General features: G+C 46.7%; 1 pseudogene; it reads right to left on the minus strand.

Moving 5' to 3' along the window:
• Positions 1 to 14,061, minus strand: part of LOC124017098 — a 101,059-nt pseudogene extending 86,998 nt beyond the window's left edge.
• Between the last annotated feature and the right edge of the window lie 8,439 nt (positions 14,062 to 22,500).

Genomic DNA, 22,500 nt, shown 5'->3' on the forward strand with positions numbered 1-22,500 from the left:
TTTCTTGTAATGCTCTCCTTCTGCTTGTTTTCTTGTAATGCTCTCCTTCTCTTGTTTTCTTGTAATGCACTCCTTCTGCTTGTTTTCTTGTAATGCACTCCTTCTGCTTGTTTTCTTGTAAATGCACTCCTTCTGCTTGTTTTCTTGTAATGCACTCCTTCTGCTTGTTTTCTTGTAATGCACTCCTTCTGCTTGTTTTCTTGTAATGCACTCCTTCTGCTTGTTTTCTTGTAATGCTCTCCTTCTGCTTGTTTTCTTGTAATGCACTCCTTCTGCTTGTTTTCTTGTAATGCACTCCTTCTGCTTGTTTTCTTGTAATGCACTCCTTCTGCTTGTTTTCTTGTAATGCACTCATTCTGCTTGTTTTCTTGTAATGCACTCCTTCTGCTTGTTTTCTTGTAATGCACTCCTTCTGCTTGTTTTCTTGTAATGCACTCCTTCTGCTTGTTTTCTTGTAATGCACTCATTCTGCTTGTTTTCTTGTAATGCACTCCTTCTGCTTGTTTTCTTGTAATGCACTCCTTCTGCTTGTTTTCTTGTAATGCACTTCTCTTGCTTGTAATGCACTCCTTCTGCTTGTTTTCTTGTAATGCTCTCCTTCTGCTTGTTTTCTTGTAATGCACTCCTTCTGCTTGTTTTCTGCACTCCTTCTGCTTGTTTTCTTGTAATGCACTCCTTCTGCTTGTTTTCTTGTAATGCACTCCTTCTGCTTGTTTTCTTGTAATGCACTCCTTCTGCTTGTTTTCTTGTAATGCACTCCTTCTGCTTGTTTTCTTGTAATGCACTCCTTCTGCTTGTTTTCTTGTAATGCACTCCTTCTGCTTGTTTTCTTGTAATGCTTTGCTTGTTTTCTTGTAATGCACTCCTTCTGCTTGTTTTCTTGTAATGCACTCCTTCTGCTTGTTTTCTTGTAATGCACTCATTCTGCTTGTTTTCTTGTAATGCACTCCTTCTGCTTGTTTTCTTGTAATGCACTCCTTCTGCTTGTTTTCTTGTAATGCACTCCTTCTGCTTGTTTTCTTGTAATGCACTCCTTCTGCTTGTTTTCTTGTAATGCACTCCTTCTGCTTGTTTTCTTGTAATGCACTCCTTCTGCTTGTTTTCTTGTAATGCACTCCTTCTGCTTGTTTTCTTGTAATGCACTCCTTCTGCTTGTTTTCTTGTAATGCTCTCCTTCTGCTTGTTTTCTTGTAATGCACTCCTTCTGCTTGTTTTCTTGTAATGCACTCCTTCTGTTTGTTTTCTTGTAATACTCTCCTTCTGCTTGTTTTCTTGTAATGCTCTCCTTCTGCTTGTTTTCTTGTAATGCAGGAAAAAGAGAGAGGGGAGGGACTCCTTCTGCTTGTTTTCTTGTAATGCACTCATTCTGCTTGTTTTCTTGTAATGCACTCCTTCTGCTTGTTTTCTTGTAATGCACTCCTTCTGCTTGTTTTCTTGTAATGCACTCCTTCTGCTTGTTTTCTTGTAATGCACTCCTTCTGCTTGTTTTCTGCAGCGCATGTGAGTGTGTGTTTGGGGGGGTAACCCCCTCCTCCCTGCCGTGCCTCGCTGTGTGTGGCAGTCACACTATTGCAGGGGAGGATGAGGGACACACCGCCATGGTTGGGAAGGCACTTCACTTGTGCACACACTGACTATAGACTTGCCACTGAGACATAGAAACGGGTCCATCCATCTGCTATCCGCTTATGTAAACAATGTTGAAGAAAGATTAAGAGTGAACAGGAAAGAGAGAGGGGAGAGGGGGAAGAGAGATGGAGGGAGAGGGAAGAGAGATGGAGGAGAGAGGGAAGAGAGATGGAGGAGAGAGGGAAGAGAGATGGAGTAGAGAGGGGAGAGGGGGAAGAGAGATGAGGGAGAGAGGGAAGAGAGATGGAAGAGAGATGGAGTAGAGAGGGAGAGGGGAAGAGAGATGGAGGAGAGAGGGAAGAGAGATGGAGTAGAGAGGGAAGAGAGATGGAGTAGAGAGGGGAGAGGGGGAAGAGAGATGGAGAGAGAGGGGAGAGGGGGAAGAGAGATGAGGGAGAGATGGAAGAGAGATGGAAGAGAGATGGAGTAGAGAGGGGAGAGGGGGAAGAGATGGAGGAGAGAGGGAAGAGAGATGGAAGAGAGATGGAGGAGAGAGGGGAGAGGGGAAGAGAGATGGAGGAGAGAGGGGAGAGAGATGGAAGAGAGATGGAGTAGAGAGGGAGAGGGGGAAGAGAGATGGAGGAGAGAGGGGAGAGGGGGAAGAGAGATGGAGGAGAGAGGGGAGAGGGGGAAGAGAGATGGAGTAGAGAGGGGAGAGGGGGAAGAGAGATGGAGTAGAGAGGGGAGAGGGGGAAGGGAGATAGAGGAGGGGAGAGGGGGAAGAGAGATGGATGGAGAGAGGGAAGAGGAGGAAGAGAGATGGAGTAGAGAGGGGAGAGGGGGAAGAGAGATGGAGGAGAGAGGGGAGAGGGGAAGAGAGATGGAGTACAGAGGGGAGCGGGGAAGAGAGATGGAGGAGAGAGGGAGAGGGGGAAGAGAGATGGAGTAGAGAGGGGAGAGGGGGAAGAGAGATGGAGGAGAGAGGGGAGAGGGGGAAGAGAGATGGAGGAGAGAGGGGAGAGGGGGAAGAGAGATGGAGGGGAGAGCGGAGAGGGGGAAGAGAGATGGAGAAGAGAGGGGGAGGGGGAAGAGAGATGGAGGAGAGAGGGGAGAGGGGGAAGAGAGATGGAGTAGTGAGGGGAGAGGGGAGAGGGGGAAGAGAGATGGAGGAGAGAGGGGAGAGGGGGAAGAGAGATGGAGGAGAGAGGGGAGAGGGGGAAGGGAGATGAGGAGAGAGGGGAGAGGGGAAGAGAGATGGAGGAGAGAGGGGAGAGGGGGAAGAGAGATGGAGGAGAGAGGGGAGAGGGGTAAGAGAGATGGAGGAGAGAGGGGAGAGGGGAAGAGAGATAGAGGAGAGAGGGGAGAGGGGAAGAGAGATGGAGGAGAGAGGGGAGAGGGAGAGGGGGAAGAGAGATGGAGGAGAGAGGGGAGAGGGGGAAGAGAGATGGAGGAGAGAGGGGAGAGGGGGAAGGGAGATGAGGGAGAGAGAGGGAGGGGGAAGAGAGATGGAGGAGAGAGGGGAGAGGGGGAAGAGAGATGGAGGAGAGAGGGGAGAGGGGGAAGAGAGATAGAGGAGAGAGGGGAGAGGGGGAAGAGAGATGGAGAAGAGAGGGGGGAGAGGGGGAAGAGAGATGGAGGAGAGAGGGAGAGGGGAAGAGAGATGGAGTAGAGAGGGGGAAGAGAGATGGAGGAGAGAGGGGAGAGGGGGAAGAGAGATGGAGGAGAGAGGGAGAGAGATGGAAGAGAGATGGAGGAGAGAGGGGAGAGGGGAAGAGAGATGGAGGAGAGAGGGGAGAGGGAAGAGAGTTGGAGTAGAGAGGGAGAGGGAGAGGGGAAGAGAGATGGAGTAGAGAGGGGGAAGAGAGATGGAGGAGAGAGTGGAGAGGGGGAAGAGAGATGGAGGAGAGAGGGGAGAGGGGAAGAGAGATGGAGTAGAGAGGGGAGAGGGGAGAGGGGAAGAGAGATGGAGGAGAGGGGGGAGGGGGAAGAGAGATGGAGGAGAGAGGGAGAGGGGGAAGGGAGATGGAGGAGAGAGGGGAGAGGGGAAGAGAGATGGAGGGAGAGGGGAGAGGGGGAAGAGAGATGGAGGAGAGAGGGAAGAGAGATGGAAGAGAGATGGAGGAGAGAGGGGAGAGGGGAAGAGAGATGGAGAAGAGAGGGGAGAGGGGAAGAGAGATGGAGGAGAGAGGGGAGAGGGGAAGAGAGTTGGAGTAGAGATGGGGAGAGGGGAGAGGGGGAAGAGAGATGGAGGAGAGAGGGGAGAGGGTGAAGAGAGATGGAGGAGAGAGGGGAGAGGGGAAGAGAGATGGAGTAGAGAGAGGGGAGAGGGGAGAGGGGGAAGAGAGATGGAGGAGAGAGGGGAGAGGGGGAAGAGAGATGGAGGAGAGAGGGGAGAGGGGGAAGAGAGATGGAGGAGAGAGGGGAGAGGGGGAAGAGAGATGGAGGAGAGAGGGAGAGAGATGGAAGAGAGATGGAGGAGAGAGGGGAGAGGGGGAAGAGAGATGGAGAAGAGAGGGGAGAGGGGAAGAGAGATGGAGGAGAGAGGGGAGAGGGGAAGAGAGTTGGAGTAGAGAGGGAGAGGGGAGAGGGGGAAGAGAGATGGAGGAGAGAGGGGAGAGGGTGAAGAGAGATGGAGGAGAGAGGGGAGAGGGGAAGAGAGATGGAGTAGAGAGGGGAGAGGGGGAAGAGAGATGGAGGAGAGAGGGGAGAGGGGGAAGAGAGATGGAGGAGAGAGGGGAGAGGGGGAAGAGAGATGGAGGAGAGAGGGGAGAGGGGAAGAGAGATGGAGGAGAGAGGGGAGAGGGGAAGGAGATGGAGTTTGTTATTGGAGACTTCTCCTTGAGACAATAAGGTATTTTTCCACTGGAGGGATTTACAACAGTTAGAGTCCTGGGCCTGGGCCAGAAACTAATAGGACTGTAATGGTGTTTTTCCACTGGGGGAATTTACAACAGTTAGAGTCCTGGGCCTGGGACAGAAACTAATAGGACTGTAATGGTGTTTTTCCACTGGGGGGGGGGGGATTTACAACAGTTAGAGTCCTGGGCCTGGGCCAGAAACTAATAGGACTGTAATGGTGTTTTTCCACTGGGGGGATTTACAACAGTTAGAGTCCTGGGCCTGGGCCAGAAACTAATAGGACTGTAATGGTGTTTTTCCACTGGGGGGGGGGGGTTTACAACAGTTAGAGTCCTGGGCCTGGGCCAGAAACTAATAGGACTGTAATGGTGTTTTTCCACTGGGGGGATTTACAACAGTTAGAGTCCTGGGCCTGGGCCAGAAACTAATAGGACTGTGATGGTGTTTTTCCACTGGAGGGATTTACAACAGTTAGAGTCCTGGGCCTGTGCCAGAAACTAATAGGACTGTAATGGTGTTTTGCCACTGGGGGAATTTACAACAGTTAGAGTCCTGGGCCTGGGCCAGAAACTAATAAGACTGTAATGGTGTTTTTCCACTGGGGGGAGATTTACAACAGTTAGAGTCCTGGGAACAACCCGTTGGAACCCAGTGTGTTTACTGCAGTGATACATCACACTGTGGGTACCCACTGCCAAGCCTGCACCGTCTGTATTTAAATCACCATTGGACTGTTGATATATACTCCAGCATTGCAATCCATATCTCGTTTGGCACCATTCAATGCTGTTTGCTTCTGAATATAGCAAGGGGGGTGGGGGACATTGAGGTCTACAATCGGAGACATGAAATCAATCAGCTAACAAACCAGGGAGAAAATGCAAGCAGCAGTTAGAGACTTGAATTGACAACCTCTGCACTATACAGTTACAGAATAAAGTTTTGCAACTTCAAAAGTTCATACTGAACAAGCCATCCACCACTAAGACATCTGGACTTAGCAGGTGTTCAAAATAAGATACGGATGGATAGAGAGAAATAAATACAGAGAGAGACAGGGGGAGGAAAGAGAGAGATATTGTCACAGAAAGATAGAGAGAGGGAGATGAGTGGGGAGGAGAGAGAGATATTGTCACAGAAAGATAGAGAGAGAGAGAGATGGGGGGAGGAGAGAGAGAGATATTGTCACAGAAAGATAGAGAGAGAGAGAGAGGGGGGAGAGAGAGATATTGTCACAGAAAGAAGAGAGAGAGAGATGAGGGGGAGGAGAGAGAGATATTGTCACAGAAAGAAAGAGAGAGAGATGAGGGGGAGGAGAGAGAGATATTGTCACAGAAAGATGAGGGGGAGGGAGAGAGATATTGTGACAGAAAGATGAGGGGATGAGGGGGAAGGAGAGAGATATTGTGACAGAAAGATAGAGAGAGAGAGATGAGGGGGGGGGGAGAGAGAGATATTGTGACAGAAAGAGAGAGAGAGAGAGAGAGAGAGAGAGAGAGAGAGAGAGAGAGAGAGAGAGAGAGAGAGAGAGAGAGAGATGAGGGGAAGAGAGATATATTGTCACAGAAAGATAGAGAGAGAGATGAGGGGGAAGAGAGAGATGACAGAAAGATAGAGAGAGAGGGATGAGGGGGAATGAGAGAGATATATTGTCACAGAAAGATAGAGAGAGAGATGAGGGGGAAGGAAAGAGAGATATTGTGACAGAAAGATAGAAAGAGATGAGGGAGGGAGAGAGAGAGAAGAGAGAGAGAGAGAGAGAGAGAGAGAGAGAGAGAGAGAGAGAGAGAGAGAGAGAGAGAGAGATGAGAGAGATGAGGGGGAAGGAGAGAGATTTACTGTGACAGAAAGATAGAGAAAGATGAGGAGGAAGAGAGAGATGAGAGAGGATGAGGGGGGAGGAGAGAGATAGATATTGTCACAGAAAGATAGAGAGAGAGAAAGATGGAGAGAGAGAGATATTGTCACAGAAAGATAGAGAGGGAGATGAGGGGGGAGGAGAGAGAGATATTGTGACAGAAAGATAGAGAGAGAGATGAGGGGGAAGGAGAGAGAGATATTGTGACAGAAAGATAAAGATGAGGGGGAAGGAGAGAGATATTGTGACAGAAAGATAGAGAGATGAGAGAGAGGAGAGGAGAGAGAGAGAGACAGAGAGAGAGAGAGAGAGAGAGAGAGAGAGAGAGAGAGAGAGAGACAGAGAGAGAGAGAGAGAGAGAGAGAGAGAGAGATGAGGGGGAGGAGAGAGAGAGATATTGTGACAGAAAGATAGAGAGAGAGATGAGGGGGAAGGAGAGAGAGAGATACTGTGACAGAAAGATAGAGGGAGAGAGATGAGGGGAAGATGAGGGGGAGAGAGAGATATTGTCACAGAAAGATAGAGAGAGAGAGATGAGGGGGAGGAGAGAGAGATATTGTGACAGAAAGATAGAGAGAGAGATGAGGGGGGAGGAGAGAGAGAGATATTGTGACAGAAAGATAGAGAGAGAGATGAGGGGGAAGGAGAGAGAGATATTGTGACAGAAAGATAGAGAGAGAGATGAGGGAAGGAGAAAGAGAGATATTGTCACAGAAAGATAGAGAGAGAGATGAGGGGGGAGGAGAGAGAGATATTGTGACAGAAAGATAGAGAGAGAGATGAGGGGGAAGGAGAAGAGAGATATTGTGACAGAAAGAAGAGAGAGAGAGAGAGATGAGGGGAAGGAGAGAGAGAGATATTGTCACAGAAAGATAGAGAGAGAGATGAGGGGGAAGGAGAAAGAGAGATATTGTCACAGAAAGAGAGAGAGAGAGAGATGAGGGGGAAGGAGAGAGAGAGATATTGTGACAGAAAGATAGAGAGAGAGATGAGGGGGAAGGAGAAAGAGAGATATTATCACAGAAAGAGAGAGAGAGATGAGGGGGAAGGAGAGAGAGATATTGTGACAGAAAGATAGAGAGAGAGAGGGGGAAGGAGAAAGAGAGATATTATCACAGAAAGAGAGAGAGAGAGAGATGAGGGGGAAGGAGAGAGAGAGATATTGTGACAGAAAGTTAGAGAGAGAGATGAGGGGGAAGGAGAGAGAGATATTGTGACAGAAAGAGAGATGAGGGGAAGGAGAGAGAGATATTGTGACAGAAAGATAGAGAGAGTGAGGGGGAAGGAGAAAGAGAGATATTGTCACAGAAAGAGAGAGAGAGAGAGATGAGGGGGAGGAGAGAGAGATATATTGTCACAGAAAGATAGAGAGAGATTTGGCCTTAAACAAAGAGAACATAGTGGCAGAATACCTGACCACTGTGACTGACCCAAACTTAAGGAAAGCTTCGACTATGTACAGACTCAGTGAGCACAGCCTTGCTGTTGAAAAAGGCCGCCGTAGTCAGACCTGGCTCTCAAGAGAAGACAGACTATGTGCACACTGCCCACAAAATGAGGTGGAAACTGAGCTGTACTTCCTAACCTCCTGCCAAATGCATGACCATATTAGAGACACATATTTCCCAATTTTGATAAACTCCCATATATACTGCGTGAAATTCCACAGTGTGCAAACACCATTGTAAATACAACCCATATTTATGCTTATTTATTTTCCCTTTTGCACTTTAACTAATTTGACATTTGACATTTGACATTTGTAATGTCTTTATTCTTTTGAATCTTCTGTATGTGTAATGTTTACTGTTCATTTTAATTGTTACTTTTGTATATTATCTACTCCACTTGCTTTGGCAATTTTAACATATGTTTCCCAAGACAATAAAGCTTCTTGAGTTGAATTGAGAGAGGGAGATAAAAAAAAGTGAGAGAGAGAGAGAGAGAGAGAGAGAGAGAGAGAGAGAGAGAGAGAGAGAGAGAGAGAGAGAGAGAGAGAGAGAGAGAGACAATCCTACCCTGCCATGACGATGAAGAAATCCAAACGGTTCCACGTGTCACCCAGGTAACAGCGATGGCCAAAGATTCCGAGGGCCATCATCTTCACCACCATTTCCACCGCAAAGAAGACATAGATGAACACATCGAAGGCCTGAGAGAGGGGGAGAGAGAGAGAGGGGAATGAGAGAGAGAGAGAGAGGAGGGGAGGGGAGAGAGAGAGAGAGAGAGAGAGAGAGAGAGAGAGAGAGAGAGAGAGAGAGAGAGAGAGAGGGAGGGGGTAGGAGATAGGGAGAGAAGAGAGGGGAGGGAGAGAGAGAGGGACGGAGAGGGGAGGGAGAGAGAGAGAGGGGAGTGAGAGAGAGAGAGAGGGAGAGGGCAGGAGAGAGAGAGAGAGAGAGAGAGAGAGAGAGAGAGAGAGAGAGAGAGAGGGAGGGGGTAGGAGATAGGGAGAGAAGAGAGGGGAGGGAGAGAGAGAGGGACGGAGAGGGAGGGAGAGAGAGAATGAGAGAGAGGGGGAGAGAGAGAGGGACGGAGGGGGTAGGAGATAGGGAGAGAAGAGGGGGAGAGAGAGAGGGAGGGAGGAGAGGAGAGAGAGAGAGAGAGAGAGAGAGAGAGAGAGAGAGAGAGAGGGAGGGAGAGAGAGAGAGAGAGAGAGAGAGAGAGAGAGAGAGAGAGAGAGAGAGAGAGAGAGGAGGGAGAGAGAGGGAGGAGAGGGGAGAGAGAGGGTGAGAGAGAGGGGGAGAGAGGAGAGGGATTGAAGATTGAGGTTGAAGATTGAGGGAGGGAGAGGGGGTGTGAAAGAGGGAGGGGGTGGTGGAGAGAGAGAAAGCAAGAGAGAGAGAGGAGGGGGGAGAGAGGAGAGAGAGGGCGAGGGGAGGGAAAGAAGGATTAAGGAGGGAGTGAAGGAGCAAGGAGAGGAAGTGGGTGAAGGAAGGAAACGAGGGGGAAAGTAGGAGGGAAGAAAGGATCATCAGCTTATTGAGAATACCTGATTTCCCTCCCTCCATATCACCCTTCTCCATCCTCCATTCCCTTCTTTCTGTAAACGACTAATGAAAAACTATTTGTTTGAACAGCAATCATCGAAAAGCTTACACATACACACGCGCGCACACGCATGTATACACACACACACACACACACACATCGAACCACGGTCCCTAATCAAGCAGCTAATTAAAACTGTATAAAGGCATAACCAATCTCTTCTGCTTCTGTTGTTGACATTAATATTGTTGTTGTTGTTGTTGTTATTGTTGGGCTTAATTCATTCACTCCAACATTCTGTTTGTTGTCTGCTGTTTATTCCAGGGATTACAGAATCATTACTTGGTTCAAAGAGTGCTCGTAATTGTATCAAATTGAATAATGCACGCAACATGATTTGAAATTGAACTGCATGATACAACCCATTTATTAGTTGTCCTGAGCTGAAAGCATTAGTATGGTCACAGTATAGTTGACAGAGCTGGAGTCTCTGTCCACTGACAGAGGTTCAGATTTTATATCCACCTTAATGATGAAGATTAGAATGGGATATGGCAATCTGATCATAGACCTGTAGTTAAGTCAAGTGACAACTCTGTCAATCGTCACCTTTGACCTTTGTGAAATGAAGGCAACGAGCGAGGAGAGACCCTCAGTAAAGATCGAGTACCAACGATCAAACTAAGTCATACCTCCTTGACATTTCCACAGGGTATCTCTTTCTATCCCTCCCTCCCTCCCGCTCTCCCTCCCTCAAATTTGACAGAAGGGCTCAAAGAATTTCAACTGTCTTTTTTCATCTCTGAGGATTCAGATAGAAAAAGACTGACAACGCACACGCTCTCAGACAAACAAACAAACACACACACACACACACACACACACACACACACACACACACACACACACACACACACACACACACACACACACACACACACACACACACACACACACACACACACACACACACACACACACACACACACACACACACACACACACACATCAACAGCTCTCAAGTCAGAAGTAATGTTCATCCATGTTTCTCAAATGTCACATTTCAATGTTGAACTCTGAATGGTAAAGGTAAGGGTTAAGATTAGGCATTAAGTCTGAATGGTAAAGGTAAGGGTTAAGATTAGGCATTAAGTCTGAATGGTTAAGGTAAGAGTTAAGGTTAGGCATTAAGTCTGAATGGTTACTGTAAGGGTTAAGGTTAGGCATTAAGTCTGAATGGTTACTGTAAGGGTTAATGTTAGGCATTAAGTCTGAATGGTTAAGGTAAGGGTTAAGGTTAGGCATTAAGTCTGAATGGTTACTGTAAGGGTTAAGGTTAGGCATTAACTCTGAATGGTTAAGGTAAGGGTTAAGGTTAGGCAGTAACTCTGAATGTTTAAGGTAAGGGTTAATTAATTAAACTCTGAATGTTTAAGGTTAGGCATTATCTCTGAATGTTTAAGGTAAGGGTTAAGGTTAGGCATTAATTCTGAATGTTTAAGGTAAGTCTGAATGGTTAAGGTAAGGGTTAAGGTTAGGCATTAATTCTGAATGGTTTAAGGTAAGGGTTAAGGTTAGGCATTAATTCTGAATGTTTAAGGTAAGGGTTAAGGTTTGGGATAGGTGTAGCCCTTTCCTGCAATCAAACGATATAGTGGCCTCATGGGAGGTCTGTTATTAATATTTTTTCACAATTCCATAATTAACAAACATTACTTTGAAAAGAATGCAAAAATCTGGTTTTGATATATATCAGCCTTCTGTGACGTACACCATCGCTCAAAAGTTTGGGGTCACATAGAAATGTCAAATCAAATTAAATGTATTTATCTCGCCCTTCGTACATCAGCTGATATCTCAAAGTGTTGTACAGTAACCCAGCCTAAAACCCCAAACAACAAGCAATGCAGGTGTAGAAGTGTCCACAAAAAATCTGCCGTTTCCAGCTACAATAGTCATTTACATCATTAACAATGTCTACACCACATTTCTGATCAATTTGATCTTATTTTAATGGACAAAACAAATCTGTAAAAAACAAGGACATTTCTAAGTGACCCCAAACTTTTGAACGATAGTGTATGTAAAGTGTGATATTGGGATGCAAACTCAACATTTGAACCTTTTCAGCTCTATATCTATAAGGCCATAACCATATATGTGAGGTGTATACTTTTGTTTCAAAGTAGATGTGTTTGACTACTCTGTGTGACCCTGAATTATACACTGCTGTAAAAGGGTAAAAAAAAAATCTCTGAAACAACTTTCCATTGCTGGATTCAGCCTTTAAAGTTTAAGATCAGAGGCTTACGACCATCCGCCATCCGCCATCCGCCATCCGCCATCCCCCCATCCACCATCCCCCATCCACCATCCGCCATCCACCATCCGCCATCCCCCCATCCGCCATCCACCATCCCCCCATCTGCCATCCCCCCATCCACCATCCCCCTATCCACCATCCCCCTATCCACCATCCCCCCATCCTCCATCCCCCCATCCACCATCCCCCATCCGCCATCCACCATCCATCCCCCATCCACCATCCGCCATCCGCCATCCCCCCATCTGCCATCCCCATCCACCATCCCCCATCCACCATCCACCCTATCCACCATCCCCCCATCCTCCATCCCCCCATCCACCATCCCCCCATCTGCCATCCACCATCCGCCATCCCCCATTCGCCATCCCCCCATCCGCCATCCCCCCATCCACCATCCACCATCCCCCATCTGCCATACACCATCCGCCATCCCCCATCCGCCATCCCCCCATCCGCCATCCGCCATTCCCCCATCTGCCATCCACCATCCGCCATCCACCATCCACCATTTGCCATCCGCCATCCACCATCCCCCATCCACCATCCGCCATCCCCCATCTGCCATCCACCATCCGCCATCCACCATTCGCCATCCACCATTCGCCATCCCCATCCGCCATCCACCATTCGCCATCCACCATCCACCATCCACCATCCGCCATCCACCATCCACCATCCGCCATCCGCCATCCACCATCCGCCATCCCCCCATCCGCCATCATCCCCATCCGCAATCCCCCATTCGCCATCCCCCATCCGCCATCCCCCCATCCGCCATCCCCCCATCCGCCATCCACCATCCGCCATCCCCCATCCGCCATCCCCCCATCCGCCATCCCCCATCCGCCATCCCCCCCGCCATCCCCCATCCGCCATCCCACCATCCGCCATCCACCATCCGCCATCCCCCATCCGCCATCCACCATCCGCCATCCACCATTCGCCATCCACCATCCCGCCATCCACCATCCGCCATCCACCATCCGCCATCCACCATCCGCCATCCACCATCCCCCATCCACCATCCACCATCCGCCATCCGCCATCCACCATCCGCCATCCACCATCCGCCATCCACCATCTGCCATCCCCATTCGCCATCCCCCCATCCCCATCCACCATCCGCCATCCACCATCTGCCATCCCCCATCCGCCATCCACCATCCGCCATCCACCATCCGCCATCCCCCATCCGCCATCCCCCCGCCATCCGCCATCCCCCATCCGCCATCCCACCATCCGCCATCCACCCCACCATTCGCCATCCACCATCCGCCATCCACCATCCATTCGCCATCCACCATCCCCCCATCCGCCATCCACCATCCGCCATCGCCATCCACCATCCCACCATCCACCATCCACCATCCACCATTCACCATCCCCCATCCGCCATCCACCATCCGCCATCCACCATCTACCATTCGCCATCCACCATCCCCCATCCACCACCCACCATCCGCCATCCGCCATCCGCCATCCACCATCCGCCATCCCCCATCCGCCATCCACCATCCCCATTCACCATCCCCCCCCATCCGCCATCCACCATCTACCATTCGCCATCCACCATCCCCCCATCCTCCATCCCCCCCATTCGCCATCCCCCCATCCGCCATGCACCATCCGCCATCCCCCCATCCGCCATCCCCCATCCGCCATCCCCCCATCCGCCATCCCCCCAGTCGCCATCCCCCCATCCGCTATCCCCCATCCGCCATCCCCCATCCGCCATCCCCCATTCGCCATCCCCCATCCGCCATCCACCATTCGCCATCCCCCCATCCGCCATCCCCATCCACAAAGCCCAAATCCTTGAAAACCTACTGGAAGGTAACAGTGCTCACTGTTGCCCCTAGTGGACAATTTCCACCTCATCTCCCGAAGTCCTCATACATGGATGGACGTCAAATACTGACTTACATCACAGGTGACCTGGCTGCACACACACACACACACACACACACACACACACACACACACACACACACACACACACACACACACACACACACACACACACACACACACACACACACACACACACACACACACACATGTTCATACATGCACACTGTGTGTCTCTGTATTCTCATCAGATCCTTGCAGGTCCTTGCACAGGGTTGCATAGTTAAACAGTATAAGTGTGTGTGTGTGTGTGTGTGTGTGTGTGTGTGTGTGTGTGTGTGTGTGTGTGTGTGTGTGTGTGTGTGTGTGTGTGTGTGTGTGTGTGTGTGTGTGTGTGTGTGTGTGTGTGTGTGTGTGTGTGTGTGTGTGTGTGTGTGTGTGTGATTGATTGATACTGACCTGTAGTACCTTACAGCGGTCTGAAGAGCAGTCTATGTTCTCACATGGTTGGTACATGCCCAGGGTCACACAGTTGAGTAATATCACCATTATACTGCAGCGCTCAAACCACGTAGAGGCACCAGGGTTAAGGATAATACACAGTGTAGAGAGACTGGATTAACAGAATATACAGACTGGATTAACAGGACAGAGAGGCTGGATTAACAGGACAGAGAGACTGGATTAACAGAATATACAGACTGGATTAACAGGACAGAGAGACTGGATTAACAAAACAGAGAGACTGGATTAACAGAACAGAGAGACTGGATTAACTGGACAGAAAGACTGGATTAACAGAATATACAGTCTGGATTAGCAGGACATACAGACTGGATTAACAGAACAGGGAGACCGGATTAACAGGACAGAGACACTGGATTAACATGTCATACAGACTGGATTAACTGGACAGAAAGACTGGATTAACAGAACATACAGACTGGATTAACAGGACATGGAGACTGGATTAACAGGACATGGAGACTGGATTTACAGAACATACAGACTGGATTAACAGAACATACAAACTGGATTAACAGGACATGGAGACTGGATTAACAGGACATGGAGACTGGATTTACAGAACATACAGACTGGATTAACAGAACATACAAACTGGATTAACAGGACATGGAGACTGGATTGATGGAGACTGAAGAAAGACTGGATTAACAGAAATGCATTAACAGGATATGGAGACTGGTTACTCATGACATTAATGAAAGTACTCATGACATTAATGAAAGTATCGCGGTACATGAAATAACTGAACTAAATACAAAAACAACAGAACGGAACGTGAAACTAATTACAGCCTATCTGGTGACTACAACACAGAGACAGGAACAAACACCCACAAAATGCAAAGCGAACTCAGGCTACCTAAATACGGTTCCCAATCAGAGACAACGATAAGCACCTGACTCTGATTGAGAATCGCCTCAGGCAGCCAAGCCTATACAACACCCCTAATTAGCCGCGATCCCAAATACTACAAACCCCAATACGAAAAACAACATATAAACCCATGTCACACCCTGGCCTACCCAAACATATAACAAAAACACAAAATACAATGACCAAGGCGTGACACATACAGACTGGATTAACAGAACATACAGACTGGATTAACAGGACATGGAGAATGGATTAACAGGACATGGAGACTGGATTTACAGAACATACAGACTGGATTAACAGAACATACAAACTGAATTAACAGGACATACAGACTGAACCACAGGCAACAACAGGGCCCTATTAATAACACAGTAGTTAGGTGGAACCACGTAGACAACAACAGGGCCCTATGATAACACTTTAGTTAGGTGGAACCACGGACAACAACAGGGCTCTATAATAACACATTAGTTAGGTGGAACCACATAGATAACAACAGGGCCCTATAATAACACATTAGTTAGGTGGAACCACATAGACAACAACAGGGCCCTATAATAACACTTTAGTTAGGTGGAACCACGTAGATAACAACAGGGCCCTATAATAACACTTTAGTTAGGTGGAACCACGTAGATAACAACAGGGCCCTATTAATAACACAGTAGTTAGGTGGAACCACGTAGACAACAACAGGGCCCTATGATAACACTTTAGTTAGGTGGAACCACGTAGATAACAACAGGGCCCTATAATAACACTTTAGTTAGGTGGAACCACGTAGATTACAACAGGGCCCTATAATAACACTTTAGTTAGGTGGAACCACGGACAACAACAGGGCCCTATAATAACACATTAGTTAGGTGGAACCACATAGATAACAACAGGGCCCTATAATAACACATTAGTTAGGTGGAACCACATAGACAACAACAGGGCCCTATAATAACACTTTAGTTAGGTGGAACCACGTAGATAACAACAGGGCCCTATAATAACACTTTAGTTAGGTGGAACCACGTAGATAACAACAGGGCCCTATAATAACACTAAACAACAACAGGGCCCTATAATAACACTTTAGTTAGGTGGAACCACGTAGATAACAACAGGGCCCTATAATAACACTTTAGTTAGGTGGAACCACGTAGATAACAACAGGGCCCTATTAATAACACAGTAGTTAGGTGGAACCACATAGACAACAACAGGGCCCTATGATAACACTTTAGTTAGGTGGAACCACGTAGATAACAACAGGGCCCTATAATAACACATTAGTTAGGTGGAACCACATAGACAACAACAGGGCCCTATAATAACACTTTAGTTAGGTGGAACCACGGACAACAACAGGGCCCTATAATAACACATTAGTTAGGTGGAACCACATAGATAACAACAGGGCCCTATAATAACACTTTAGTTAGGTGGAACCACATAGACAACAACAGGGCCCTATAATAACACTTTAGTTAGGTGGAACCACGTAGATAACAACAGGGCCCTATAATAACACTTTAGTTAGGTGGAACCACGGACAACAACAGGGCCCTATAATAACACTTTAGTTGGGTGGAACCACATAGACAACAACAGGGCCCTATAATAACCTTTAGTTAGGTAAGCCCTATAATAACACATTAGTTAGGTGGAACCACATAGACAACAACAGGGCCCTATAATAACACTTTAGTTAGGTGGAGTAGATAACAACAGGGCCCTATAATAACACTTTAGTTATGTGGAGAGGGAACACTTTAGTTAGAGTGGAGGGAGAGGAGGGAGGGAGGGAGGGAGGGAGGGAGGGAGGGAGGGAGGGAGGGAGGGAGGGAGGGAGGGAGGGAGGGAGGGGGGGTGAGATAGAAAGAGGGATAGGGAGACAGAGAGAGAGAGACAAAGAGAGAGCGAGATAGAAAGATGGATAGGGAGACAGAGAGAGAGAGACAGAGAGAGAGACAGAGAGAGAGCAAGATAGAAAGAGGGATAGGGAGACAGAGAGAGAGACAGAGAGAGAGACAGAGAGAGAGCAAGATAGAAAGAGGGATAGGGAGACAGAGAGAGAGACAGAGAGAGAGACAGAGAGAGCAAGATAGAAAGAGGGATAGGGAGAGAGAGAGACAGAGAGAGAGCAAGATAGAAAGAGGGATATGGAGACAGAGAGAGAGACAGAGAGAGAGACAGAGAGAGAGAAAGATAGAAAGAGGGATAGGGAGACAGAGAGAGAGACAGAGAGAGAGACAGAGAGAGAGAAAGATAGAAAGAGGGATAGGGAGACAGAGAGAGAAATCCAGACGTATAAAAAAGAACAGCAAGAGAATCCCAAGAAAGAAACTTCCCAGCAGTTCTTTGAAAAAAAAGTAGTGCAAAAAAAGTAGTGCACACTGCAGAGAATAGGGTGCCATTTGGGAAGCATCCATTGAATATGCATTGTGTCGTTGAGGGGCTGTGGATGAATACAAACACTAAAAGAGGTATTTAATAGTCCAGCAGGCCAAATCACCCTTTGGGGGATTAATTCATACAAAAGGCTCTGCTCTACTGCAACTTTGCTCTCCATCGCTGCCGGAACTACTTCCAACACTTCAGGGGGAATGGAGTTTAAAACACAGAGGGGAAGGAAAGAGGGGGAAAATAAATGACTTCTATGACTTCTGTAGGATAGAAAAAATATGCTCTTTTCTTTTCATTTCATTTTCTATACCTCTCACATTCTCATATAAAAAGGAGGAGGAGAAGTACTGGCAATTAAGTAATATACAATACAATGACAAATCCCTTCTTCAGATTTATGCGCAGCCCAAAGTCCCATATTAACATGTCATTACCATGAATGGATGATTTGTTTGGACATCTGAAGTACATATAATAGGCTTTTGAAATTAGGATCGTGGCCACAACATTACTGGAATCCTGGGCTTACAATAGAAGAATCCTGTGTATTTACATGAGTAGAATCCTGTGTATTACATCTGTAGAATCCTGTGTATTACATTAGTAAATCCTGTGTATTACATCAGTAGAATCCATTGTAGAATCCTGTGTATTACATTAGTAAAATCCTTTGTATTACATCAGCAGAATCCTGTGTATTACATCAGTAGAATCATGTGTATTACATTAGTAAAATCCTGTGTATTACATCAGTAGAATCCTGTGTATTACATTAGTAAAATCATGTGTATTACATCAGCAGAATCCTGTGTATTACATCAGTAGAATCATGTGTATTACATTAGTAAAATCCTGTGTATTACATCAGTAGAATCCTGTGTATTACATCAGTAAAATCATGTGTATTACATCAGCAGAATCCTGTGTATTACATCAGTAGAATCATGTGTATTACATTAGTAAAATCCTGAGTATTACATCAGCAGAATCCTGTGTATTACATCAGTAGAATCATGTGTATTACATTAGTAAAATCCTGTGTATTACATCAGTAGAATCCTGTGTATTACATTAGTAAAATCCTTTGTATTAAATCAGCTGAATCCTGTGTATTACATCAGTAGAATCCTGTGTATTACATGAGTAAAATCCTGTGTATTACATCAGCAGAATCCTGTGTATTACATCAGCAGAATCATGTGTATTACCACAGTAGAATCCTGTGTATTACCTCAGTAGATTCCTGTGTATTACTTCAGTAGAGTCCTGTGTATTACATCAGCAGAATCCTGTGTATTACATCAGCAGAATCATGTGTATTACCACAGTAGAATCCTGTGTATTACCTCAGTAGATTCCTGTGTATTACTTCAGTAGAGTCCTGTGTATTACATCAGTAGAATCCTGTATTACATCAATAGAATCCTGTATTCCATCAGTAGAATCTTGTATTACCTCAGTAGAATCCTGTGTAGAATCCTGTATTACTTACTTGATGTTCACCGTACCTGAATCTGTCACGCCTTGGTCATTGTATTTTGTGTTTTTGTTTTGTTTGGGTAGGCCAGGGTGTGACATGGGTTTATATGTTGTTTTTCGTATTGGGGTTTGTAGTATTTGGGATCGCGGCTGATTAGGGGTGTTGTATAGGCTTGGCTGCCTGACGCGATTCTCAATCAGAGTCAGGTGATTCTCGTTGTCTCTGATTGGGAACCGTATTTAGGGAGCCATAGTTTCGCTTTGTATTTCGTGGGTGATTGTTCCTGTCTTTGTGTAGTGTTCACCAGATAGGCTGTAATAGGTTCACGTTCCGTTTGTTGTTTTCGTCTTTCAGTTATTTCATGTACCGCATTTTCATTCATTAAAGTCATGAGTAACCAACACGCTGCATTTCGGTCCGACTCTCTTCCTTCAAAAGACGAATGCCGTTACAGAATCCTCACTGTCCTTCCTATTCTAAAAGCCTAGATGTTCTATACATGCATTACTATGGATAAAGACAGACAATGTGCAACACACACACACACATACACACACGCATGAACGCACATGCGCACAAAGCACACTCACACATATAAATGAATAACTTGTAGCTATTAATGGTATTTAAAGGGAAATATTCAGAGTTCTGAAGAACACGTTTCATTAATATCACAACAGATCTATAATACAGTACAATGTATCACAACAGATCCATAATACAGTACAATGTATCACAACAGATCTATAATACAGTACAATGTATCACAACAGATCCATAATACAGTACCATGTATCACAACAGATCTATAATACAGTACCATGTATCACAACAGATCCATAATACAGTACCATGTATCACAACAGATCTATAATACAGTACCATGTATCACAACAGATCTATAATACAGTACCATGTATCACAACAGATCTATAATACAGTACCATGTATCACAACAGATCTATAATACAGTACCATGTATCACAACAGATCTATAATACAGTACCATGTATCACAACAGATCCATAATACAGTACCATGTATCACAACAGATCTATAATACAGTACCATGTATCACAACAGATCTAATACAGTACCATGTATCACAACAGATCCATAATACAGTACAATGTAACACAACAGATCTAATACAGTACAATGTAACACAACAGATCTATAATACAGTACAATGTAACACAACATATCTATAATACAGTACAATGTAACACAACAGATCTAATACAGTACCATGTATCACAACAGATCTATAATACAGTACAATGTAACACAACAGATCTATAATACAATACAATGTAACACAACAGATCTATAATACAGTACAATGTAACACAACAGATCTAATACAGTACAATGTAACACAACAGATCTATAATACAGTACAATGTAACACAATAGATCTATAATACAGTACAATGTAACACAACAGATCTATAATACAGTACAATGTAACACAACAGATCTATAATACAGTACAATGTAACACAACAGATCTAATACAGTACAATGTAACACAACAGATCTAATACAGTACAATGTAACACAACAGATCTAATACAGTACAATGTAACACAACATATCTATAATACAGTACAATGTAACACAACAGATCTAATACAGTACAATGTAACACAACAGATCTAATCCAGAAAATCACATTGTAGGATTTTTAAAGAATTCAGATATTAAGTATACCACCTGCAATCCAGCAGAAAAGGCTTGTGTTTAAGTGTTGTTATTGCTGAGGTATTGCAGGAGGAAGAAAGGGCATAGAGATGTAGCTTTGCAATCAGTTATACCTTGAAATAACAATACCACAATACTCCATTAGAAACAAAACCAACATATTAAGACTTATACCATACCACCTGCAGATTACAAGGCTGGGAGGTGGATAAAGCATTGATATTGGTGAGGTAAAAGTGGAGGGAAGGAGAGAAGGGTGTGTAGGGTATCCCAGGTCCTGGAGGGCCGCAGGCGCTTCATATTATTGTTTTAACCCACCTGGAACACCAGCTGTGTTGAAGTTAGCCGATCACTGAACTAATCTTTTAGCTCAGTTGGTCCGGTTGCCTCCAGGAACAGGGTTGCCGACACCTGAAGTAGGCCTTGAAAGCACAATACCACAGGACTCCATTAAAAACCAAAACATATGGTATCATACCACCTGCAGACTAAGAGAAGCTTCCAGACGGTATTGACATTGGTGGTACAGGGTGGTACAGGCTGGTACCGGGTGGTTCAGGCTGGTACAGGGTGGTACAGGCTGGTACAGGGTGGTACAGGGTGGTACAGTCAGGTACAGGCTGGTACAGGGTGGTACAGGCTGGTACAGGGTGGTACAGGGTGGTACAGTGTGATACAGGCTGGTACAGTGTGGTACAGGCTGGTACAGTGTGGTACAGGCTGGTACAGGCTGGTACAGTGTGGTACAGGCTGGTACATGGTGGTACCGGGTGGTACAGGCTGGTACATGGTGGTACCGGGTGGTACAGGCTGGTACATGGTGGTACCGGGTGGTACAGGCTGGTACAGAGTGGTACAGGCTGGTACATGGTGGTACAGGCTGGTACAGTGTGGTACAGGCTGGTACATGGTGGTACAGGCTGGTACAGAGTGGTACAGGCTGGTACATAGTGGTACAGGCTGGTACAGTGTGGTACAGGCTGGTACAGTGTGGTACAGGCTGGTACAGTGTGGTACAGGCTGGTTCAGTGTGGTACAGGCTGGTACATGGTGGTACAGGCTGGTACAGTGTGTTACAGGCTGGTACAGTGTTGTACAGGCTGGTACAGGCTGGTACAGTGTGGTACAGGCTGGTACAGTGTGGTACAGGCTGGTACATGATGGTACAGGCTGGTACAGTGTGTTACAGGCTGGTACAGTGTGGTACAGGCTGGTACAGTATGGTACAGGCTGGTACATGGTGGTACAGTGTGGTACAGGCTGGTACATGGTGGTACAGGGTGGTACAGAGTGGTACAGGCTGGTACATGATGGTACAGTGTGGTACAGGCTGGTACATGGTGGTACAGGCTGGTACAGTGTGGTACAGGGTGGTACAGAGTAGTACAGGCTGGTACATGGTGGTACAGGCTGGTACATGGTGGTACAGGCCGGTACAGGCTGGTACATGGTGGTACAGGGTGGTACAGAGTGGTACAGGCTGGTACATGGTGGTACAGGGTGGTACAGAGTGGTACAGGCTGGTACAGGCTGGTACATGGTGGTACAGGCTGGTACATGGTGGTACAGGGTGGTACAGAGTGGTACAGGCTGGTACATGGTGGTCAGGCTGGTACATGGTGGTACAGGCTGGTACATGGTGGTACAGGGTGGTACAGGCTGGTCAGGGTGGTACAGGCTGGTACAGGGTGGTACAGGCTGGTACAGGGTGGTACAGGGTGGTACAGTCAGGTACAGGCTGGTACAGGGTGGTACAGGCTGGTACAGGGTGGTACAGGGTGGTACAGTGTGATACAGGCTGGTACAGTGTGGTACAGGCTGGTACAGTGTGGTACAGGCTGGTACAGGCTGGTACAGTGTGGTACAGGCTGGTACATGGTGGTACCGGGTGGTACAGGCTGGTACATGGTGGTACCGGGTGGTACAGGCTGGTACATGGTGGTACCGGGTGGTACAGGCTGGTACAGAGTGGTACAGGCTGGTACATGGTGGTACAGGCTGGTACAGTGTGGTACAGGCTGGTACATGGTGGTACAGGCTGGTACAGAGTGGTACAGGCTGGTACAT

The sequence above is a fragment of the Oncorhynchus gorbuscha genome, unplaced genomic scaffold, assembly GCF_021184085.1.
Source record: "Oncorhynchus gorbuscha isolate QuinsamMale2020 ecotype Even-year unplaced genomic scaffold, OgorEven_v1.0 Un_scaffold_1512, whole genome shotgun sequence".
In the NCBI taxonomy this organism is placed as follows: domain Eukaryota; kingdom Metazoa; phylum Chordata; class Actinopteri; order Salmoniformes; family Salmonidae; genus Oncorhynchus; species Oncorhynchus gorbuscha.